We start from the raw sequence: 22,646 nt of genomic DNA on the forward strand, positions 1-22,646 counted from the left end.
GTCTTTCAATTATTTCCATGTATGAATTTTACAGGACTCCAGTGTGACGCAGTTCTTTCCTTATCCTCATCTTCCAGCTAAGAAAAAGATCTGACTTTTCCTTCATTCAACTTTAATTAAAGGAATAATATCTTCCCTTATTATTTTCCAACTTTTTTTTTTATCTGAGCCTGCAATTGTTTTTTTTCTCCCTTTGTGGTCTTTTCGGGTTTGTGATATTTTAAATTTTGTTCTAATTTTCGTCGTTATCTTCCTCCTTGCTGGCCACTGGTGTATGCCGTCACAGTGATGAATAATGTGGATTTAACTTTCATCTAGTCTTTCCTTCCTCCATCCAGCCTCCGGTATTAGGAACGTGTTATTTTATTTTCCCGCAAAGCGTTCCTTCCTCCTCCTCTTCCCTCCACCCGAGCCGTCCCTTGCCACCCTGAGCACCTGAGTCTTCAAAACATTTTCACAGCGTCCCCCTTCACCTTCCCGCCGCGACTTAAGGTTGTCAGAATCCCCCACTAGTAATTTTCGTCTACAGAAGTTAGGTGGCCATACGTGTAATGTTTCCCCAATTTTTGTTAGTTTTGCTTGCAGTTTTATTTATTTTTTCATTAATTTTTAATATTTGGAAAATGTCAGAATTTTTGGATAAGGGAAACTGGAATAAAATTTTCATGCTTTTCTTTACAAATTTTGTCCTTTAACATTTGATTCTCTGACAACTCTGTGGTCATGCATCTTTTTTTCCTTTTGGCATAAGTTTTTTTTTTTTTTTTTGGCAAATAAAAAAATAAATAAGAAAAGTATTTATTCTTTCCTTAGACTTACTTTTTTCATTACACAGATTGCTATTTCTCAACCACAGTTCTTTGCATTATAAGTTTCTCTTTCCAGAAGAAAAACAATCAAAATGAAAATCGGTTACTAACTCTGGGAGGACATACGAAGATAATTTGAGATACGAGCTGTTAAAGATTTGTGTCACCACTCCCATTTTGCAGTTGTTAATGACCTCCTGCACTGTAACTATCATCTCTGTCCTCCCTCCACCTTCCTCTTCTATCTTGAGGTGAGTTTGTTTGCAAAAAATGCTTCTTTTGTTCAGTTCCTCCTGGTGGTGCAGTACATCAACAGTGTGCTGTGAAACGCAGAAACCAGAAGTTGACAGGAAGTGGATATCACCTTTCTTGAAATTGTACACTGACCTATTGTCAGTGACAGGTACTGTATATCCATAGTAAACATACAAAATACACAGTTGCATAATGGAAACGTGAACAGCTGACATGATGGGGGATTTAAATTTCCCCGAACAAGCCCTTGTTTTCCTTTTAAATTTTTGGGAAAAATAATACAAAAGTTACATCATTCGATTCGGGGAACCACACGTTTTCTATGACGCTCAAAGCATAGAAGACTAAAATTTTCACGCATACTCCGAAATTGTGGTCTCCTCAAGGGTGGTGGCACTTACTAACTTTTAAGCGCACGCATTACGCGAGGTCTTGCAGATTTTACTCTGCATTAAGAACTTTGCGACGGTGTTGCCAGTGCCCAAAGAGGAAATTAATGGGTTTGCAGCTTATTTCTCCCATGTTCTTATTTATTTGCTTTGGAAATTTTTATTTCTTAGTCCTTTGTGTCCTTTATTGTCTCTATGATGAAAGTCTCTAAGGTTTCCTGCGTCTCTGCAGAAACTGAACATAAAATTTATTTGGAAAGGAGACTAATATTTTTCTTGGCCATCAGATCAGCGATGACTTTTACACGTGCTCTTCATCTCACCTTGAAAATGCAAGAATCCCAGAGCGAAGAACCGGTGACGACGTGGTGCTTTCTTCAGTTTTCACACTTGCACATTGCAGTGAGAGAAGACGTGCTAGTAACTGCTGTGACTAAGGAAGACACAGAAGACCAAGATGTAGAAGGTTGATCCGCAGCCGAAAGAAGACTAATGAAGCCAAGAGGTATTAATAGAGTATGTTCTTTGTTTAGCTTCATCTTGTCGCCTCTCCCGCTTATCTCATTCATGTTTAGAAGGATTTACCCGCACGTGGGCTTTGTGAGGCTTTTGGATATGCACTTCCTGATTTTTTATACCCCCTCATTAAATATCAGATATTATAATGCCCACAAGTATGAAATCTTCGCCTAAATAACATGTATCTTATATTCAAGGATTTATTACTGGCATACCTATTGATCAGATTTCCATATTTTCAATTAGCGCCTTTGACACATTACTGAATATGACGTATTTCAAAACACTCGACCAAATTATATAGTCAGAAGAAATGTTTAATTACCAGCATACACTCAAAACCAAGGGAGTACAGTTAATTAACGACGTAAAATTTAATGTAACTCAAGCCAAGTATACTTTTTTTTTTCTTTTTTGCTATAGACAAGTTTCCATTTTCACTATATACACTCAGCTAAGCAAACCTTCACCTTGTACATATTCAGAAAACCAGACGCTGTACAAGATCATTACGTCCATGCAAACTAAAGACCACTCACTGGAACCTCTCTGCATTATTCCTTTCACTCCGCCTCCTCTTACACTCCCAGATTTTCTTTTCCTCTGCCTACTTTTGCGCTGGCGAGGTGACGAGATGGCGCCGCGAGTGAGTGCCTGGCTGCCTTAGAATTCTTGAGTCGGAAGCCCTAGTGACCAGCGGGACTGAAGGTGCATCCTTTCACCTGCAGGCACGGTGACGAAGGTGCTGCCGGATAGGAGGGAGGCAGTGAGAAGAGGTCCTTTGAGCACGTTTGTATAGCCAGGGTCCCGAAGAACTGCCCGGGGGAGACACACATGTGAAGACACCAAATGGACCGAGCAGGGTGAGGTGAGGACACTACATAGATTTCTCTCTCTCTCTCTCTCTCTCTCTCTCTCTCTCTCTCTCTCTCTCTCTCTCTCTCTGCTTTAATTTTTTTTGTATTGTTATTTATTGTTATGTTATTGCTAGTTTTATTTATTCATCTCTTTATTCATGTACGATTATACTCGTATACGTAAACACACACCACACACACACACACACACACACACACACACACACACACACACACACACACACACACACACACATGAAGGAAGTCAGGATGGACCGTAAGTGACTAGCTTCAAGGAATTCATGGTTGATTGTACCTTTTAATACCACTACCGTCTCAAAAGTATGGCATTTCCTGCTTCACGCGGCATCAGAAGTGAGGAAGAAAAACCGTGCCCTCATTAAAAACCTCCACATCTTACAGTTTTAATCTGCTGCTTCTCCAACCCGTGAACTGAGAATAAGACCAACAACGAGTATAATCTGCCGGAGCGTACTCATATGTTAAGTCCTTGTATTTCAAAGTGTTAGGCGGCTTTTACACGGAAGCTACGCTATTCCTTCAAGGAGCTGCAAGAGTCAGCCCTTCCAACCATCCTTTGAAGGTAATGCTTAGGGAAGAGATCTGGCTTGTTAGTGTGAGGGGAACAGCTAATCTCTACAGATCTCTTATTTGGTGAGAGAGAGAGAGAGAGAGAGAGAGAGAGAGAGAGAGAGAGAGAGAGAGAGAGAGAGAGAGAGAGAGAGAGAGAGAGAGAGAGAGAGAGAGAGAGAGAGAGAGAGAGAGAGAGAGAGAGAGAGAGACAGAGAGAGAGAGAGAGTCTAGTATCCTCTCATCCCCATATGAATCTCGATGTGACGACCTTGTAAACGGATAGGTAAGAAAATGAAAACATGTAATAGAGATGGACGTTTTAAAAAATAGAAAGGGGAGAAATAGAGAAATGCAATGTGAGAAAGGAATGAAAATAAGGAAATCAAGGTAGAGAGGAGTTGATAAGGCCAGTTGGGAATTAAAAGCGAGAGGGAGAGGGAGAAATCAGGGAAGGGAAAGTACATAGAGGAAGGAGAGATGGACTGACAAGGTAGCACAGTAAACATGAGCGAGTAATGAAGCACGGTGATGTATGGGAGAGGAGGGAACTGAATGATGGAAACGAAGCATGTACTGCCCTCAAATTAAGGAATCGATTTTCCCCCCCTGAGGATTCCATGGAAATCTAACCTTTATTGCCACACACACACACACACACACACACACACACACACACACACACACACACCACACACACACACACACACACACACACACACACACACACACACACACACACACACACACACACACACACACACACACACACACACACACACACACACACACACACACTACACCTTGAAGGCTACACTCTTTTTCTCTCCCTCCCTTGTACCTAACTTGACTAACTTTTCCTCTAAATTGTCTCCGTAACGAAAAGTAATCATGCCAAAAGAGGGTACAGCGAGGAGAAGGAGGAGGAGGAGGAGGAGGAGGAGGACAAAACAGGTGGAAGAGGAGAGAAGAGAAAGAAAAAATGAGGTAAGGTCAATAAAGTGAGCGCAGGGACACACACACACACACACACACACACACACACACACACACACACACACACACACACACACACACACACACACACACACACACACACACACACACACACACACACACACACACACACACACACACAACACACACACACACACACACACACACACACACACACACACAGAGGGAGGGAGAGAGGGAGAGGTACACGTACTCCATATCCAGGATAATAATAACTTTTCACAATTAAGGCAACTTGTATTTTTCATCCTCACCTGACACACATCCACAGGTGAGTGAAAAAAAAAAGGTACCTGCAGTTTTCCTTTTAAACCCTTCTACCTTTTATTGCCTCTTCTCTTTTTTTTTTTTTTTTTTTTACTTTGCACCCTTGCGTCACTTACGTGTTTATTTTTCTTCATTTATATACGCTCCCTCTCGTTCTCTTTCTTCCTTTTTTGTCCTTGTTTCTCCTCCTCCTCCTCCTCCTCGAGTCTCCCTTTCTTCACGTCCCCGTTCACTCACTTTAGAAACTCGAATTAAAGAGTCAGCAACGCGCCACTAATTTATCAAACCTGCCTTAATTAACACACCTTCAGAAAATAGGGCGAGAAAAAATAGTAGCAGCACCCAAGTTTTGACCCTCTCTCTCTCTCTCTCTCTCCCTCTCTCTCTCTCTCTCTCTCTCTCTCTCTCTCTCTCTCTCTCTCTCTCTCTCTCTCTCTAAATTGGTGTAAATTACGGTGCCCTTTTTGTGGGAAATATGTCAATTAAAAAACCTTACGAAAAGAGAGAGAGAGAGAGAGAGAGAGAGAGAGAGAGAGAGAGAGATGAGACGGAGAGAGAGGAGAGAGAGAGAGGAGAGAGCGACTTTTGTATCACACACTCCGTAGCCCCACCATTCTGCTGAGATTTATGACCCATCAGAGCAGTATTCCTCGTGCTCCTTTGCGAGGCGCAAATTGCTGGCAAAGAATGGGGAGGAAAAAATCTGAAAAGCCCGGCACAAAGGGACTCGTCTTGCCCGGCATCTCACGAGCCGCCGGGGAAGGGTTGGTGGCACCGTGCCGAGGAAGGAAGTATTTTGTTTCCTTCTCCGATGGTAATGGTGCCACTTGTGTATATCAGGGAATTTATTCGTCCACTGTTTAGTTGTTCATTTGTCGTCCGCTCGGTAATGGTATTCTTGTGTAGTTTGAGTGGGAGGTTTCAGCATCCATTTGAAATCTCCGGTATATTCATTCACGTGTTGCGGGACGTACCCAACCTAACCTACGAGTAACCTATTACACTGACCAGGGAGTTTCGTTCTTCACACAGCGATGTTATGACGTCACTCATCGTTTGACCACTGTGATTAGTTTCCATAAGTACTTATCTCCAGAGTACTGACGCAGTCGTCCACGCGGGTCTTCAAATAGACCATGAGAGCACTAAAAGGTATCAAAGCTTACACAACACCCCAGGGAGCCGCCCGCCACCATTACTCCACCGCGGCAATTATTGACAGGTTCCCAGCGGGTTCCCTCACAACTGTGATCATGCTCACTGTCAGTCGCCACTCATCCAACAGTTAACAAGCAGCGGGGTAGCACGAGCTGGCTGACACAAGTTAGGGCGGAATGTTTGATTAATTACGTCCATGCCAAACTGTCTTGTTGTTTAGTTTGGTGGGCGTATTAACTTTACTGCACATCTTTTACCTTTATCCCACATCAATGCTTTTATGAATGATCTAATTACTGACAGTCAAAGATATGCACATGTAAGTGACAGGACTTGATTCTGAAACACATTCACGCCGCACCTCCACTGCTTTTCTAAAGCCTATAGCTGAAGTTACACGGGCTTTTAAGGGTTTTAGTGACATTAAAAAAAAAAATCTAACATTATTAACAGGGGAAACAGTCTTGATAAACCGGCCAATCATCTCTGTGGCCTTTGAAAATAATCGTAATGAAAAAATAGTGTTCCGAACATAACAAGAAGTGCAGAGAGTGTTAGCTACCAGACTCCCCGCTACCTCTATGTAGGAATGTCAGGTGCCGCCAGAACCTCGCCAGGCCGCTCGTCCATCTAAGTGCAGCTGGCTGGGGATATGAAGCGAAGCGAGGCGGAACATTGAGGACCGTAGTTAGTGGACGTCTGGCGGGAGGGTATCAAGTGTACATGTAAGCCTTTAAGAGAACATTACTGGCCGTCGTGCACGTCCTGCCCTCGCTCAGTCTTGTCACTCATAACAACGTCTGGCTAAGTGTTCGGATAGGTTCTGTTGTGATGATGCGACATACAACTATTAGATTTAGGAGAACAACTGTATTACTTATATTTAGAAAGAAAAAAAAAAACTATTCCTTTGATTTGGAAAGCTGAAATAACACTGGACTTATGATGAGAGCACAGATGCAGCTTTCTATAATGGATGTCTGTAGCTCATGTGTTCATAATATTTGCTACTGGTTCACTAGACTTTATGAAAATATAGTTGTAAATTATGAGTGTCTTTACATATCAACTCTCCATGGCAGGAACTCGTTCAGTTGTATAAATGTTCCTTATCTTTCTACATACGGTAGCGAGTTTTGAAATAGTTAGTGTCCATAGCCTGCTGGAGGAACAAAGGGGGAGACAGTCACAGGGACTCCATGTAATAGTAAACAACCATTAGTGAGGTCTCGCTTGGCTAGGAAGGATTAGACAAGCTACAACAGCAATGGTACCGCGTTTCAGGTAGAGGAAGAGCACAAAGAAACACAAAGGAAGATGAGACCGCACTGGACCTGTTGACCCCTACGTGACTTCTTGTTTCATGAGGAGGAGGAGGAGGAGGAGAAGGAGGAGGAGGAGGAGGACGAGGAGGAATTGCACCGGGATGGATGGTAGTGTGTGTGTGTGTGTGTGTGTGTGTGTGTGTGTGTGTGTGTGTGTGTGTGTGTGTGTGTGTGTGTGTGAGTGTGTGCGTGCGCGCGCACACACCAAATGTGTTTGTTAACTTGCCGTGAGGGACAGGAGAGAGAGAGAGAGAGAGAGAGAGAGAGAGAGAGAGAGAGAGAGAGAGAGAGAGATGCCCCACTTTGTTCTCTCATCAGTCGCCCTAATCTTTCTAATCTCGCAAGAATCCACGCGACCCAACAACATTCCTACATTCATCTCCTATATTAATCTCCTTTTCTCCTCCTCCTCCTCCTCCTCCTCCTCCTCCTCCTCCTCCTCCTCCTTTTATATTTTTGTTCCTTTCGCCACTCATTATTTTCCTTCTTCTTTATTCCTTTTCCTGCATTCAACTCAAACATTAAGTCTTTGTGTTTCTCTATTTTCTCGCCTCTCCATTCGTAGTTCTCTTTTTTTCTTTTCCTTTTCGTTCTCCATCACTTCTTTCTTCTTTTTCTTCCTCCTCCTCCTCCTCCTCCTCCTCCTAATATTGCTTTTCCTTTTTTTTTTTTTTAAGGGGGGCGTTCGTTCATTCTCTCTCTCTCTCTCTCTCTCTCTCTCTCTCTCTCTCTCTCTCTCTCTCTCTCTCTCTCTCTCTCTCTCTCTCTCTCTCTCTCACTCTCTCTCCTTTGCCTTGGTTGTTTTATAATACTATATTATTCTATTCCCTCTCCTCCCTCTTCTTATTTTTGCCTCTCCCTCTCACTTCGCGTTTCCTGACCGTGCTAGTAATTTTTGTACCTCTCCCTTCACCCCTCCTGTCGTCATTTTCCTCTCTCTCTCTCTCTCTCTCTCTCTCTCTCTCTCTCTCTCTCTCTCTCTCTCTCTCTTTTATATTTTTTTCACTTATCTTTCTATTTTCCATTTTTCTTAATATTTTTACTCGTTCCCCTATTATCATTCTTTCTTTTCACACTATTCTCGACCAATTTCTTTTATTTATGATGCTTTTTTTTCTAGTTGGTATCCTACTGTGAATTAATTCTTGTAGTTATATATTATCTATCTATCTATCTATCTGTATGTCTCCCCCATTCTCTCTCTCTCTCTCTCTCTGCAAGCACAACATCCCCCTTGCATGAGCCAGCTCGCCCCTCGCACCTCACGCCTCTTTGCATCTCGGTCTCCAGTCGCCGGAAAAATGAAAATCGTCTCAGATGAGGACGATGAGATTACGTCGCGGGGGAGTCGCTCGCTCGCGGGGCTGCTGATAAGGGAAGAAGGAAAAGGCGGAGGAAAAGTGGAGAAAACTGGAAGGACGAAAAGGAGCAGGAGGGAGGGCAAAAACTGAAGGAAGGACAGTAAGAGAGAATAAAAAAATAATATAAATAACAGATAGAGGAAGAAAAAAGAAAAGGAATAGTAGGAAGAGAGAGAGAGAGAGAGAGAGAGAGAGAGAGAGAGAGAGAGAGAGAGAGAGAGAGAGAGGACTAGGATGAAGAGGAGCACAAAGAAGGAAGTAACAGTAGCATATTTGTTGACCCGTACAAGACAATTATTGATAAGCTACGCTCTCTAATTTAAAGAAAAAGATGTATTAGTAAGTAGAGGAGGAGGAGGAGGAGGAGGAGGAATAATAAGACGAAGAAAAGTGGAGAGAACCCTAGAAAAAACAAGAATATTTAAGAATGAGTCATTTCCATGTTTCGTTTTTTTTTTTTTTTTTTTTTATAGGGCGAAAGAAATTTGAAGAAAAATAGACAAGAAAATAAGAGAGGCGGAACAGGAGGAGGAGATGGAGGAGGTGGAGGAGAAGGAGAAGGAGAAACAGAAGGAGGAGTAAGACGAAAAGGAGGAGGAGGATGGAGATAAAAAAAAAATGAGTATAAATTAGAGAAAGAAAACGGACAAAGAATATTAAGTTTTAGGATGAAAGAAAGAAGAAAAGAGCAAGACATTATTTTGAGGGAGAAGGAAATAAGAAAGAAGGTAAAAGTGTGAGATGGCAGGAAAGAAGAAAGAAAGAGGAAACGCAAGACTACTTCCAGAACATAGAGACGAATAAATATAGACGCAAGAGAAGGCTGTCATGAGAGGGGAGTGAAGGAAGGGTTATCTATCTATCTATCTATCTATCTATCTAAGTGAATAGAAAGAGAATGAAGAGATAGAAGAAGAAGACCTTTGGATAAAGAAAAGTTCAACCGACAGGAACGAGAGGAAAGGGAGAGAGAGAGAGAGAGAGAGAGAGAGAGAGAGAGAGAGAGAGAGAGAGAGAGAGAGAGAGAGAGAGAGAGAGAGAGAGACGTGGCTTGGAGTGAAGATTATCTCTACATATAGTTTGCTTACCGTTGAGAGAACGCGCTATTAAGCCCAAAAAATGACTGTGGCTGTCAATTAATTATTTATTTTTTTTATTAAGTACGTCTCGATAGCTTATTCAGGATTCCAGGATATTTTGCTCCGAGTTTGAAGCTCAGAGGTAATTCTATGTGAGTTTTCCTTCCTTCCTTTTTATTTTTTTCTTTCTTTTTCGTTCGTTCGCCCCTTATGCTCATTTGTTCGTTGATCGTTCGTTGTTTTCTGCCTGTCTTCCCTTCCTCTTTATCAGTCTTTCGTCTTTCTTTTCCGTCGTTCATTTTTTCCTTCCTCCCATGTTTTGCTTATTTCCTTTCCTTCGACATTCACTTATTCATTCATTCATGCATTGATTTCTCCCTCTCTTCTTTCTTCCTTTCTTTATCTGCCTTCTTTCTTTCATCTCTTTCCTCTTTTCCTCATCCTTTTCTTCCTTCCTTTCTCCCTTCTTCTGTTCCTCCTTCCTTCCCTCCCTTTATTCCTTTCTTCCTTTTCCTTCAGTCTTCCTCTCTCCCCTTGTACCTTCCATTCGTCCTATGTATTCTCCCATCTTTCTACGATCTCTCCTCCTTTCCATTATTCTATCCTTGTGTTCTTCCTCTCTTCCTCCATCCATTCATCCTATCATCCTCTCCTTCTCGTACCGTCTTTCTTCTTTCCTTCCTTCCTTCCCTTCTTGTTTTTTCCTCTCAGTCTTACCATCTTGTTTTCCTTTTCCTCCTCCTCTTCCTCCTCCTCCTCCTCCTGACCTACCTTCCATCTTTCCTTCATATCCAGCCTCCTTATTTTACACACAGCATAATTTCTCTCCAGCATTGAGCCTTCTCTTTTCACACATGACCATCACTCAATCTGGATTCAATTTCTCGCACTACAAAATGCGTGGCATTATCACCACCACCACCACCACCACCAGCACCGCCACCGCCTTCCCCACTACCATCACCACCACCACCACTACCAGCATGTCATCACCACAGGAATTCAAGCATTCTAGTGTGGTTCACTCAAAAGAACCATTATTAACGCTCAGAGCTTTCTTATCAATGTATAAAAGGCAGCTTGGGGATTTATGATAAGTGGAGATGGAAGGGGTATTGTCCTGTGTGTGTGTGTGTGTGTGTGTGTGTGTGTGTGTGTGTGTGTGTGCGTGCGTGCAAACTCTTGATACATTTAAGGTCAACTTTTCGTTGTCATATTTACTTATTTACTGTTCAGCTTTCTTTGATTATAGCGATTTTTTTTGTTGATTAGCAAAATAATGCGGCGCTAGACTACCAGTAACAAAGGAGGCGGGGTCAAAGAGCGAGGAACAAAAAGGGGCGGGGCTAGACAATCAGGAACAAAAAGGGGCGGGGCCAGAGAACGCGGGGCAAAAGGGGGAAGAGTAGACAGCACAAGACAAAAGAGGCGGGGCTAGAGAGCGCGGGACAAAAGAGGCGGGGCTAGAGAACCCGGGACAAAAGAGACGGGACTAGAGAACGCGGGACAAAAGGGGCGGGGCTAGAGAACGCGGGACAAAAGGGGCGGAGCTATAGAACGCGGGAACAAAAGGGGCGGGGCTAGAGAGCGCGGGACAAAAGCACCGTGGCTGAAGTGCAAGCTATTCAGACAGGCAAACGGACAAGCGAAGAGATATAGACAGATAACCCAGCAACAAATATACAGACAGACAAACAGAAACATGTCATGATACAAATGTACACAGATTCATATTTCAAAGACACACACACGCAGCTATACATGAATATTCGACATTCAAACAAAATCGTATCGAAAAATGGAGAGACATGTAGGTGAGATCTGCGGCTCAGTGATGGTCGGCGTGCGGTGACTTTCCGAAGAGATACACAAGCCAAGCCTCTCCAACCAACATTGCGTCTTTAAGTTCGCCTATCGATTAAATAAAAAGGAAACTGTTCAAACAAGTGCTAGTGGAAGGCAAGAGAGGGTGATAGCAACAGCCGCCTCTTATATCGGTAAGAAATACTTCTGTACATGTCGAGTTGCGCTTTTTACGAACGGCGTCTAGGCTTTAGAGGCAACATTGCGTTTTGAAGTGTTCCGGGCGGCAAAATGAGCGGGAAAATGTGGTAATGAGCAGTAATAAGAGAAGAAAGAAAGCTCATGGCGCCAAATACATGTAATTTCGCACTCGTTCGTTTAAGTATGAGAGTCTTAGTCGTTCTGCGAATTGCGATTTAATGGAAAATAAGCGAAATGAGCAAGCGAAGTGTGTGTCTTGGAAGTGCTCGTGCCGCTAACGGGATTGGGAACTTATCGCTGTGAGTTACCTTTGGGTTTTCTTCTCTAATGTACTTGTAATTGATGAGATATAAGTGTTGTGATGCGGTCCGCTTATGATAGAACGGGCAAGTCAACAGAGTAAGTACGTATAATGTATACTTTTTTCTTATTTTTATTTATTTTTTTTCTAATTGGTATAGGTGTTGCTCGAGTCCAGCCCTGCACAGTTCAGTCTCCGTCAAATCAGTGGTCAGTGCATGACTTGCCTTTACAAAGCCTCCCACGGTTTTGTTGGTAAATTGTTAATGCTGCCGCGACTCTTGATGTTTGTCGATGCACACACAGGCGTCCATCCAGCGCCCCACGTCTCTGTTGCAGCACACTCCGGTGCAAGCAACACCCACATACACACACACGCACGTGGCTTTTATTCGCACACTGCAGGATTTCTGTAAATGGTCGTGAAACACTAAACCAACAAAAGTTTAGCAGAACTGACCGTTTCAGGGAGATGTAAAGCTTACATTGAAATAAAACGAGACACATTCACGAAGCCATCCCACAGTGTGCCATGTAGTCCTCAAATTTCTATAAAAACCGCGGCACAGGATGGTCTGTTAGTACACCTACAGTGCTAATCCCTGTGAACTGTATAATAACGCAACATCATAAAATACACAACACATGCACGTGCAAATCGGGTCGTAATACCTGTCGGGCAATTACTTCAAAGTACTGTGGTATTTACGTACTGTTATGACCCCATTGCATGTAAATTGGATTAGGAACGCTTTTTAACGGATTTAATAAATATGATTGATAATTCCCATAATGCTGAATAACATAATACAAATATTATGATTTAAATATTTTTATACAACCATTCCGTCCACTGCATACAGAGATGTCAATTATTGTTTTTATAAGTAGATTACCAGAATTCTCAAACAAATGTGATTCATAAGGCCATTAATATTGACAATCACAGTAAGATATTATTGCGATATTTTTCAAACAAACATATTTCTTTATTCAAATCCACACTGAGATAGCAATAATCCTTTTAGCTACAAGATCCTAACTTTTCTTTCTCTAACGTGATATTACAAACAACTGCGCAAAAGCCAACAAGTCTGATGCTCTTTGTTCTTCCTTTGTGTAAATACAGCCAAAGTAAAGTTAAGGACAAGCAGAATCTCCGCACTGCTTCATCAATGACTCCTCCACCTTCCTGCGCAGAAACTCAGTGACGTAGTGGGCATGTATCTCATGGTTCACGGTGGGTCGCATCTAAATAGCGATGGAGGGATGCCTTGACTCAGCCTAGCGCCGCTCATATCTCATACAGAGTACGTATAGTTACCCAGCATCCTTAGCGTCGGGAGGTTAAGAGGCGCTGCTCAGGCCACGTCCAAACACCGCTGACTTAGCTGCAGTGTTGCTCCTTTTTTGTCAAAATAGATACAACGTAGAAAGTTTGGAAGGGAATCTCCAGCTTGTCAAGAATTTTTGTAAGAGGAAACAGAAAGGAGGAGGAGAATGATGATGACGAGGAAGCGAAGAACGATGAGAAGGGAGCGGGGAAGAAGGAGGAGGAGGAGGAGGAGAAGTGGTTGAGGAGGAGGAGCAGGAACACTTTACAATTTCCACTCTTTCTTCACTACTGAAATACCACATTCTTCTTCTTAACCCTTTCTTGCCCCCCCTCATATCCCTCACTTCATTGATACTTTACCTTCCACCAGCACCTTAGTTCCTCCCACACCACCACCACCACCACCACCGTCCTTCATTTTAGTCCCTCCCCTCCCTTCCACCGTCATCCCTCGCTTCAGCCCCTTGCCGCATGATGATGTCTTCTTTAGCAGCCATCATGAAGAGGGATTTTTTCGACGAGTTTGTAATTAATGCTCCTGACCATTATCGACCATGGTGTCTTGGCATTTGAGGGATTGAAGAAGGAGTAGCTGAAGGGGAAGGAGTGAAAGGAGTGAAAAAATAGCATAGAAAAGGTGAAAGATGAGGGAAACAAAGAAGGGTGAAAGCGTTCCGGGAATAGGAAGGATAGAAGAGACGGCATATAGGAAATGAAGAAGGAAGGAAAGGGGGAACAACACAGAGGAGTGGGAAAGGGTGAAAAAACAACGTAAAAAGGTGAAAGATGAAAGAAGAGATGAAAGCTTTCCAGGAAGAGGAAGGAAACGAGAGGAAGAAAAGGAAGAAGGAAAGGAGGAACAACAGAAGGGGTTTGTGGAAAGATGAAGGAAAATTGCGTAGAGGTGGAGGTCAAGGAGGGAAAGAATGAGGAAACGCGGCCCAGAGGAGGAAAAGGAGGAGGAGGAAGAGGAAAATAAATCAAGTGAGCGCTCTCTTTGCCACCACAAGGGCAACAGCTGGAAAACGAAAGTGAGATAAACACGCGATATTTGTTATGAGGAAAAGTTCTGGAAGTGTTTTTACGACAGGAAGATTAAAAGAAAAAAATAGATGGAAAATTTCAGGATTAAAAAACATTTGCTGCGAGGAATTAGTTTGACGAAACTTAACAGCTTAAAAAAAAAAGAAAGAAAAAAAAATAAAAGGAAGACTGATGTTAAACTGCACTAAGCCTATAGCAAACCATGAAAAGGAACTAAGGTACTAGACACAGGGAACGCTCTTGAGGAATCTTGACCTCCAACATAAAATAAAAGACGTGATCACTGAAGATACGTTATGTTTACTGTGAACACGCCTGAAAATATAAGATGGTGTTATAATTCAAATTTTCATTATTCTTTGCCTGTTGAATTCATAACCACCTCTAGTCGGCATGAAAACAAACTCCATACTAAGGCTGATAACTCGTTTCAACACACTCCTTCCTCTGCTAGTTTGTTTTGGATAAGCAATGATACGATTCAGTTGTAACAAAAAAAAAAAAAAAAATACAATTAAGTGCTGCTTCACCTACTTGTGATAATATGCCCTTTATTTACGTATCTTCTTCCAGCACATAGATGAAGAAGCGAAGAGAAGGACGAATGAACGGAGTCACGAAGGTAAGCCCCTTTATTTATTACAATTCATTATTTATTACTTCTCTTCATCTTCCAGCGCATAGAACTTATTAGCGTACAGAAGAGGAGGACGAATGAACGGAGACGTGGAGGTAGGAGGGGGAGGAGACAGAGGATAGGAAGGAGTCTATAAAACGTTTTAAAGATCCGCTAAATTGTCGCTTCCCTAAAGAAATCCTGCAGGAGTCTCTGAGCTTTTTTGTCTTGTGTACCGTTCATCACGCAGCATTTGTCTATAAGATCGTAAAGACGTGTTTCTCTCTCTCTCTCTCTCTCTCTCTCTCTCTCTCTCTCTCTCTCTCTCTCTCTCTCTCTCTCTCTCTCTCTCTCTCTCTCTCTCTCTCTCTCATCCATGTCATGTTCTTCCTGTACTTGTTTCAGAACATCATGGCGGCTCCTGTCTCTTCAACACAAGTCCAGCCCTGTATCCATTAAAGCCCCCGCAAGCAATAAATAAGGAGGAGGAGGAGGAGGAGGAGGAGGAGGAGGAGGTCTTAGAGAGAGAGAGAGAGAGAGAGAGAGAGAGAGAGAGAGAGAGAGAGAGAGAGAGAGAGAGAGAGAGAGAGAGAGAGAGAGAGAGAGAGAGGCAGACAAAAAGTTAGTGGGATAATCTCGTAATAGCAGAAAGAGTTGAATGGCTGGACGAAAACACTTGACGAAAAAAACATTCTGCAATCAGAGGAAATGAATGGACAGCGAGGGGAGGGAAGGCGAGGCGAGCTTCCCTCCATTATGTTCCCCACACATACACAAACAGGCCGATTACCGCAGCTTAAACGTAATGATTAAAAAAAAAAAAAAAAAAAAAAAAAAAAGTCGGGGAATTGGGGCCGCCTGACGAAGTGTCTAATTTTCCAAGTGAAGTAATACACTGGTTCTATGTATTTCCGTATTTTAGAGACCTACAACTAAAGATCATGAGGGTTATCGTATATGTTCTTGTATTTTATGACACAAATGGATATACATCAGGGTAAGGAAGAATCCGAGTTGATGACTAAGAGAGTATAAAGGAAGAACTCTTACGGGAAACTGTAAGAGAGGGAAGCGAGAGCATGTGAGACTGAAAGCTTACGTATATAATTCCGTGCATGTTTAGTCCGTCTCTGATTTTCAAGTCCATGATGTTTCAAATTCATGAGGTTCTGCAGTCAAAGTCAAAAGTCGGAAGATACCACGTTCATTTCCTGTGTTAAGCGCTTTCCCTCAGTCTCAAGTCCCGTGATCTGCTAAGTTTCCAGCAATTATCAGGTTTGGTATGGAGACGATCAGATGCGAGAGCTTGGTATTGAGGGGAAACATAGAACACAGTGGCCTTGAGTGCAGAGAGTTACTACTAGTCTTCTGACCGCGATTGTATCTTATGTCCAAAACTAATATATTTGTGCAGTCTGTTCGATTTTGAATCACACGTTGCCAGTAAGTACCGATGGTGTGATTGGCTCTACTGACGGCGACGAGGCAGCAGGAACGCCCGAAGCTTTACAGGTTGTGCTCACTATGGGTTATGGAAGACGGCGAAGATTATGACAAAGCTTGAATGTCACTGGTACAAAGTTTGTTCAGTCTAATCTGTGAAGCTACAAGGACAGGAATTCCCATTGTTCCTTGCTCTCTGAAGATGGCCTCGCTTATGTTGTTAGCAACGCTCAGCTGTCCGCCAGGAGGGAGTGAACCAGTAAACAATGGATCGTGCAAACACACCTTGATGGATCCGTGAGTCGTCATTTGGTGGCGTGATATGAGATGAATGATTCCACCTGCCTGTCTCTCAGAAAGCTAGAAATAACAATGAGTGTCTTGATTGGGCATTGCGAACATTGCTTCTAGGAAACTTCAAGAATGTATAACATCAACTATATTGATGTGTAAGTACATGTACGCGTGTGTGTGTATGTGCGAAGTTGGCTTTTGTCCCCGTCGTCAAGCCTTGTCATCTCTTGTGTAAATATAAAAACTGTTTAATTAGATAACAAAAAGTACACACAGGGGAGCAGTTAGGTCGCCGGCTTGCTTCACCCTCGCGTCCTCATTCAATCTCCCCCACTCATCCAGGCCTCATTACCGTGTTCCTAGCTAATTCGTTTTGTGCTGAAGATCAGGGAATTATTCTTCTTCAGTAGCTGCCTCTGGCCGTCAAGTGGGCACTGATGGGGATAATCACATTTCACGTTTCCCAAAATGAACGCACCTATGTCCCCAGGCTCCCTCCCACCATTCCAACACAGCTCCTCCACGCCTCACCGAACAGGCGGGTACTCATGCCGCGCCTCGCTCAAGAATGAGTTAGTCTTCAGTTTGCTTCTCTTATAGTAAAAGTCCATATGTTGTGGACTAAATTTGTTATCCATAATATTTTTTTTCTGCCATCTGAGTTACAAGTCGCTTATCTTGATTGATTAACTAAACTGAATTCTACGTGACACCACCAGAACCAGAATAATGTTGGTAAAGTAGCGTCCGTTTGCTGGATGAGCAAAGGGACAAAATTCCTTTTCCTAATCTGTCTCGACGGGACCCGGAGCCCGGGCTGTCCGAGGAGAGGCAGAGGCGGAGCGGCTCGTTAACGGGATAAAAACACTCTTCCCCTCTTGGAAAACAAGGTAGCCTGAGCTTTCCCGAGGGGCGCCCCAAGACCGAGGCGGAGAGGGTCGCTTTAAATAAAGGTACGCGGCACAATACTTTCAGCATAATAAACTTACTTCACTACGTCTACCTTTTGTTTTAGTTTAAAGTGAATTTTACGTTTTTGTTTTATTCATTAGATATTCATGTATTCATTGCATACCGGTCATTTATTTTCATGGAGTTGTTTTCCGTCACCCTTCACCTGTGCGGCAGGGCGAAACACACCTGCCGCCACCTGCTTCTTCTACCTGTACAGCAAGCAGGTGAGTGCTTATATGTCTGCTGAGTGACTTGGATTTTAATTATTTTCTCCCATTTTCTTTTCACCACCACCACCACCACCGTCCTCCCCATCACCTTCATTTCACCTTCACGTTCATCATGAGTGTGCTTGTTTACAGGAGTGCCTTGGTCGTTCCTCACACCACTTGCAACTGTTTGGATTTAAGGCCTCGCTTCTCAGTGGCCAAGTTAGAATTCCATAATAAATTGTCCCTCTGACTCTTTTTTGTCTCTTTCATGAGGGGAGAAACAGAGAGAGAGAGAGAGAGAGAGAGAGAGAGAGAGAGAGAGAGAGAGAGAGAGAGAGAGAGAGAGAGAGAGAGAGAATTACCTATGACCTTCTCCCATCCGTTTGAAATTTCTATTTGCTTTTCTCTCCTTTTTTTTTCATTCTTTTTATCTTCTGAATTCTTATTACGTTCACTTTCACAGTTTTCTTCTTTCTACTATTTTTTTTTCGCTCGTATTTTACACTTCCTCAATTTCGCTTTGCTTTCCCTATTGGTTTATTTCTTTCCTTCTGTCTCTCTCTCTCTCTCTCTCTCTCTCTCTCTCTCTCTCTCTCTCTCTCTCTCTCTCTCTCTCTCTCTCTCTCTCTCTCTCTCTCTCTCTCTCTCTCTCTCTCTCTCTTTTTCCTTACGTTTACTGTTACCTGCTTGCTCTCCCTTACCTCTTTGCTCTATTCCTTTCTCTCTTTTTTATCTCTCTCTTTCTTCCTCTTTTATGTACAACTTTTAATACCTCCGCAGGAAAACAAAGAAAGAATGACCACCAGCAGATCATTTTGTCCCTCAGGAGGTGTTTGTGATAAGCTAAACTACACCAACTAAATTAAAAACTGCAGGACATTATGTTGTTGTGTAGTAAGGAGACAGAAGGAAATTACTCACACACCCACAGGCAAACACACAGACAAACACACACACAGACAAACACGCACCGTCCCTTGCTCAATTCTTGTTCCTGAGCGACTCAAACGACCCCTGACACACACACACACACACACACACACACACACGTCCAGGGTACACTCGAGAGAAGCCAATCATACCCAAGGACAGAAGAGCCAGGCCAGCAGATTCCCAGCAGCATCTCAGGGGGACTAATGATGCCAGACCAGAAGACCACAAGATCAGGTGCCAAGACACTTCAAAATGCAATGGGTCAAATAATTGTCTGCCCATCCAACAATGTATAAGGTAGACTAATTAATTGATTAACTGATTCACTTGCCGTCTAACTGGTTGACTGTCTGGCTAGCTGGCTGACTGATACTGATAAAATAACTAACGCTTACTCAAAGGCAGTTCAGCTTATTTTGGTTGGCTGACTGACTACTGAGTGATTTACTTGACTAATTTACCAAGATTTGGCTTATAAATTGGCTTAGATAAGTTGATAGATAGATAGATAGATAGATAGATAGATAGATAGATAGATGCATACGTTCATAAATGCACAGACACTAATTTATAGCTAGATGAATAAATAGACACATGCAACTTTACTTTTCTGCATAAGCGGCTTAGCATCCAGAGAAAATGGGAAACTAATTAAATAACCTACGGAAAAAAATACGCGTAAAAATGCATTCTGCTCTTTCTTATTTTATGCGGAATACATTTTGCTGCAGTGTTGGTACGTACGTAACAAAGTATTTCGCTTGGCAGTCTTGCTGTATTTTGCATTGATTGTTGAAGGAATGACGTGAAAGGTGGTTAATTCAGAAACTACGTGAATATTTAAAAAACTATGGATGAAAGTCTCTCTCTCTCTCTCTCTCTCTCTCTCTCTCTCTCTCTCTCTCTCTCTCTCTCTCTCTCTCTCTCTCTCTCTCTCTCTCTCTCTCTCTCTCTCTCTCTCCCCGATACAGGCAATTCACAAGCACCAAACATAGATAGATGTGATGTGCATATGGCAGAGGGTCGCTGTTTGTCACCCCGGGTCTTGGAGGCTATGAAGGCTTGGTAATTTACACACAAGGGGTCCCCTCAGCACTCCCCTGCAACCTTGATCAATGTTCCGTGTCGGGTTGCTCCGTGGGTCTCTGGTAGCGATCCGTCAGGCGGGCAGCCAGCATGAACCGGCGCCGAGGCCTTTAGATCTCTCTCTCCCCGCCTTGGTGCATTCTGGCATTTGCTCTTCATTTCGTGCCTTGTCTTGCTTGTTTGGTCTTCTTGGTCTTGTCGTCGTCGTTTTCGTCATCTTACCATCGCGTTCTAGTCCTCCTCCTCTTCCTCCTTCTCCTCCTTCTCCTCCTCCTCCTCCTCCTCCTCCTCCTCCTCCTCCTCCTCCTCCTCCTCCTCCTCCTCCTCCTCCTCCTCCTCCTCCTCAGCTGTGCTATCTTATCTCTTTATCAAGTACAGAGTAGTTAATCATAATTAGTTCCCAAGCAGCCCTACAATGAACTGAAGCTTTTGTATGTTGGTGTTTGATCATCCAATGTAATCCTCCTCCTCCTCCTCCTCCTCCTCCTCCTCCTCCTCCCAAACAGCCTTACAAGGACCTAAAGGTCTGTTGCTGTTTGGCTGTCCATTGTAATCCTTCGTAATTCTCTCCTCCTCCTCCTCCTCCTCCTCCTCCTCCTCCTCCTCCTCCTCAGCCCTCCTTCTCCTCCTGTTCCTCCTCCTCGCCTCTCCGTCCTACCCTGATAGCAGCAATGAATATCTGTGGAACAAAGCGGTCCTTCCAAGCAGCTTCGTCATTAGGGTGCCGACCTCTTGTTTCCTGCCATTTGAGTTTGTTTACCATATATATGTTCCTGTATAGCCTTCCTTGCTTTCTCTTTCACTCTCCATTTTTTTTTTAGGGAATGGTGATCGTGGCACAGACCTCATGACTCAGTTCTCCTGCGTGTCCTTGACGTGGAAAGACGTCACGTAAAGAGATTTTTGTGTTCAAAATAAATAGGGTGTTAGGAAAAGACGGTGTGAATGTTGAGTCCACCCAATGCGTCAGGCTTGTTGAAGAAGCTTTTCAGACCTGCAGCCACTCAAGAAGATTTTCAAAGTTATTTTCGTATGTCGAATATTACACTTGAAAAATTGTGAGCGAAATGAAAAAGTTAATGCCAAAGTGACAATACAGTTATGAAATCATGTTCCTCTTTCTGGAGCTCTTACTTTGATTGTCAGGTGTATATATATATATATATATATATATATATATATATATATATATATATATATATATATATATATATATATATATATATATATATATATATATATATATATATATATATATATATATATATATATATATATATATATATATATATATATATATTATATTTATTTATTTATTTATTTATTTATAAATGCCTTCTGTCATAAAATGTGAGAAAATGGATAAAAGATTGGAAAAATTATAACTGCACCATGTCAAACTGCCAGACTGCTGCCACACCGCGCGGGGAAAAAAAAAAAAAAAAAAAATCGTGTCTCAAGTGACCTGAGGACTCTTGCAGTTTTCTATGGTGCTTGGTGACAGACGGAAGTGTATGAGGAGGATGAATCTCTTCCGGACGATAATCTGACAGCACGAGGACCTGAACAGCCGCATCAAACTTGACTGATTTCTATTCCGTACGGTCTTTCCAAGCTAAAAGATAAATATACATAAGAACATGAGAAATAAGGGAAGCTGCAAGAAGCGACCAAGCTTACACGTGACAGTCCTTGTATGAAATATTCTTAATAAATAAATGAATGCTGGTATGAAGGGAGCCTAATAAGAAGTACTGGACATAAATCTTTTCATCCAGAACGCATCAGAACTCTCTTCACGTCTTGTAAAGATTTCGGGACGTGTCTTCCTAACTGATTTTTCCTCCAGCCATCAGTGTGTCAGGGTGGAATGCCTGGAGGGAGGGAGTTTGCTTTTTTGCTGGTACTAAAAGACACCGTGGAATGCTAAAACAGATAACCTCATTACGGGCCAGAGGGGCTTTTCTTACCTGCTAGTCCCTTGTCTAATTTTTCTTTCTTTTTTTCTTTTCCTCCTCCTCCTTCATCACCACTACCACCACCACCACCACCACCTTACAACTCACGGCTTCCAGTTAGGGTCAGACAGTTGCAAATGGTTTCGTTGACGACAAATGATCGACTGTTTATCATTCTGCAGTGATGAGAGACGCCAGCATGGGATCGGGGAGGGACTTAGGAAATTTGTAAAGGGAGGAAATTTTTCTTGTTCAGGAGGACAAGAAAGCAAGTATGAAAGAAAAGAAGGAAAAGAAGGGAAAGGAAGCGAGTAAATTTCACTGAAGAGTGAAGAAAATCTTTTCACGGCCTGACGTGTGAGAGTTTTCTCATCTTTTTATGAGTGGCTTGAAGGAAAAACTTACTCGTTGTGTGGGTGTTGGTGTATTGCACACACGCGCTGGTGTAGGTGTTGCCTACGTGCCCAACACACTGTTGTATATGTATATGGTGAGATGATTCAGGGAAATCGAAAGGTGATATACATACCATGCTGTCACGATACATCTAAGGCAGCGTTCTTGCAAAGAGGAAAGATAGATGGAAAGAAAGATTTCACCAACGCATTTGAAGAAATTGGAAATGATTTAATTTTTGCTTTGGGTACCAATAATGTTTGTACTTTTTAGAAGATCATAACATACACGTCCTTCCGGAAATACCATGAAGTAAAAGTTAAGATTTCAGTAAACTTGCAATAATGGAATCTCCCTTCCCTTCTCTCCGTTATCTCTTCCCCCTCCCTTCCTCCCAATAACCTCATCCTTCTCCCTCCCCATTCCCCCTTCTTCGCTCGCCG

At 42.6% G+C, this 22,646-nt stretch overlaps 1 long non-coding RNA gene across 1 annotated transcript in view; it reads left to right on the plus strand.

The window, feature by feature from the left end:
* LOC135111328 (uncharacterized) overlaps positions 1-22,646 on the plus strand; it is a 68,260-nt gene that overhangs the window by 40,699 nt on the left and 4,915 nt on the right. The window contains exon 2 of the long non-coding RNA XR_010273704.1: positions 2,701-2,840. This is a non-coding gene — a long non-coding RNA (uncharacterized LOC135111328). The remainder of the gene's footprint in view (positions 1-2,700; positions 2,841-22,646) is intronic.

This window comes from Scylla paramamosain, chromosome 21, assembly GCF_035594125.1.
Source record: "Scylla paramamosain isolate STU-SP2022 chromosome 21, ASM3559412v1, whole genome shotgun sequence".
Taxonomy (NCBI): domain Eukaryota; kingdom Metazoa; phylum Arthropoda; class Malacostraca; order Decapoda; family Portunidae; genus Scylla; species Scylla paramamosain.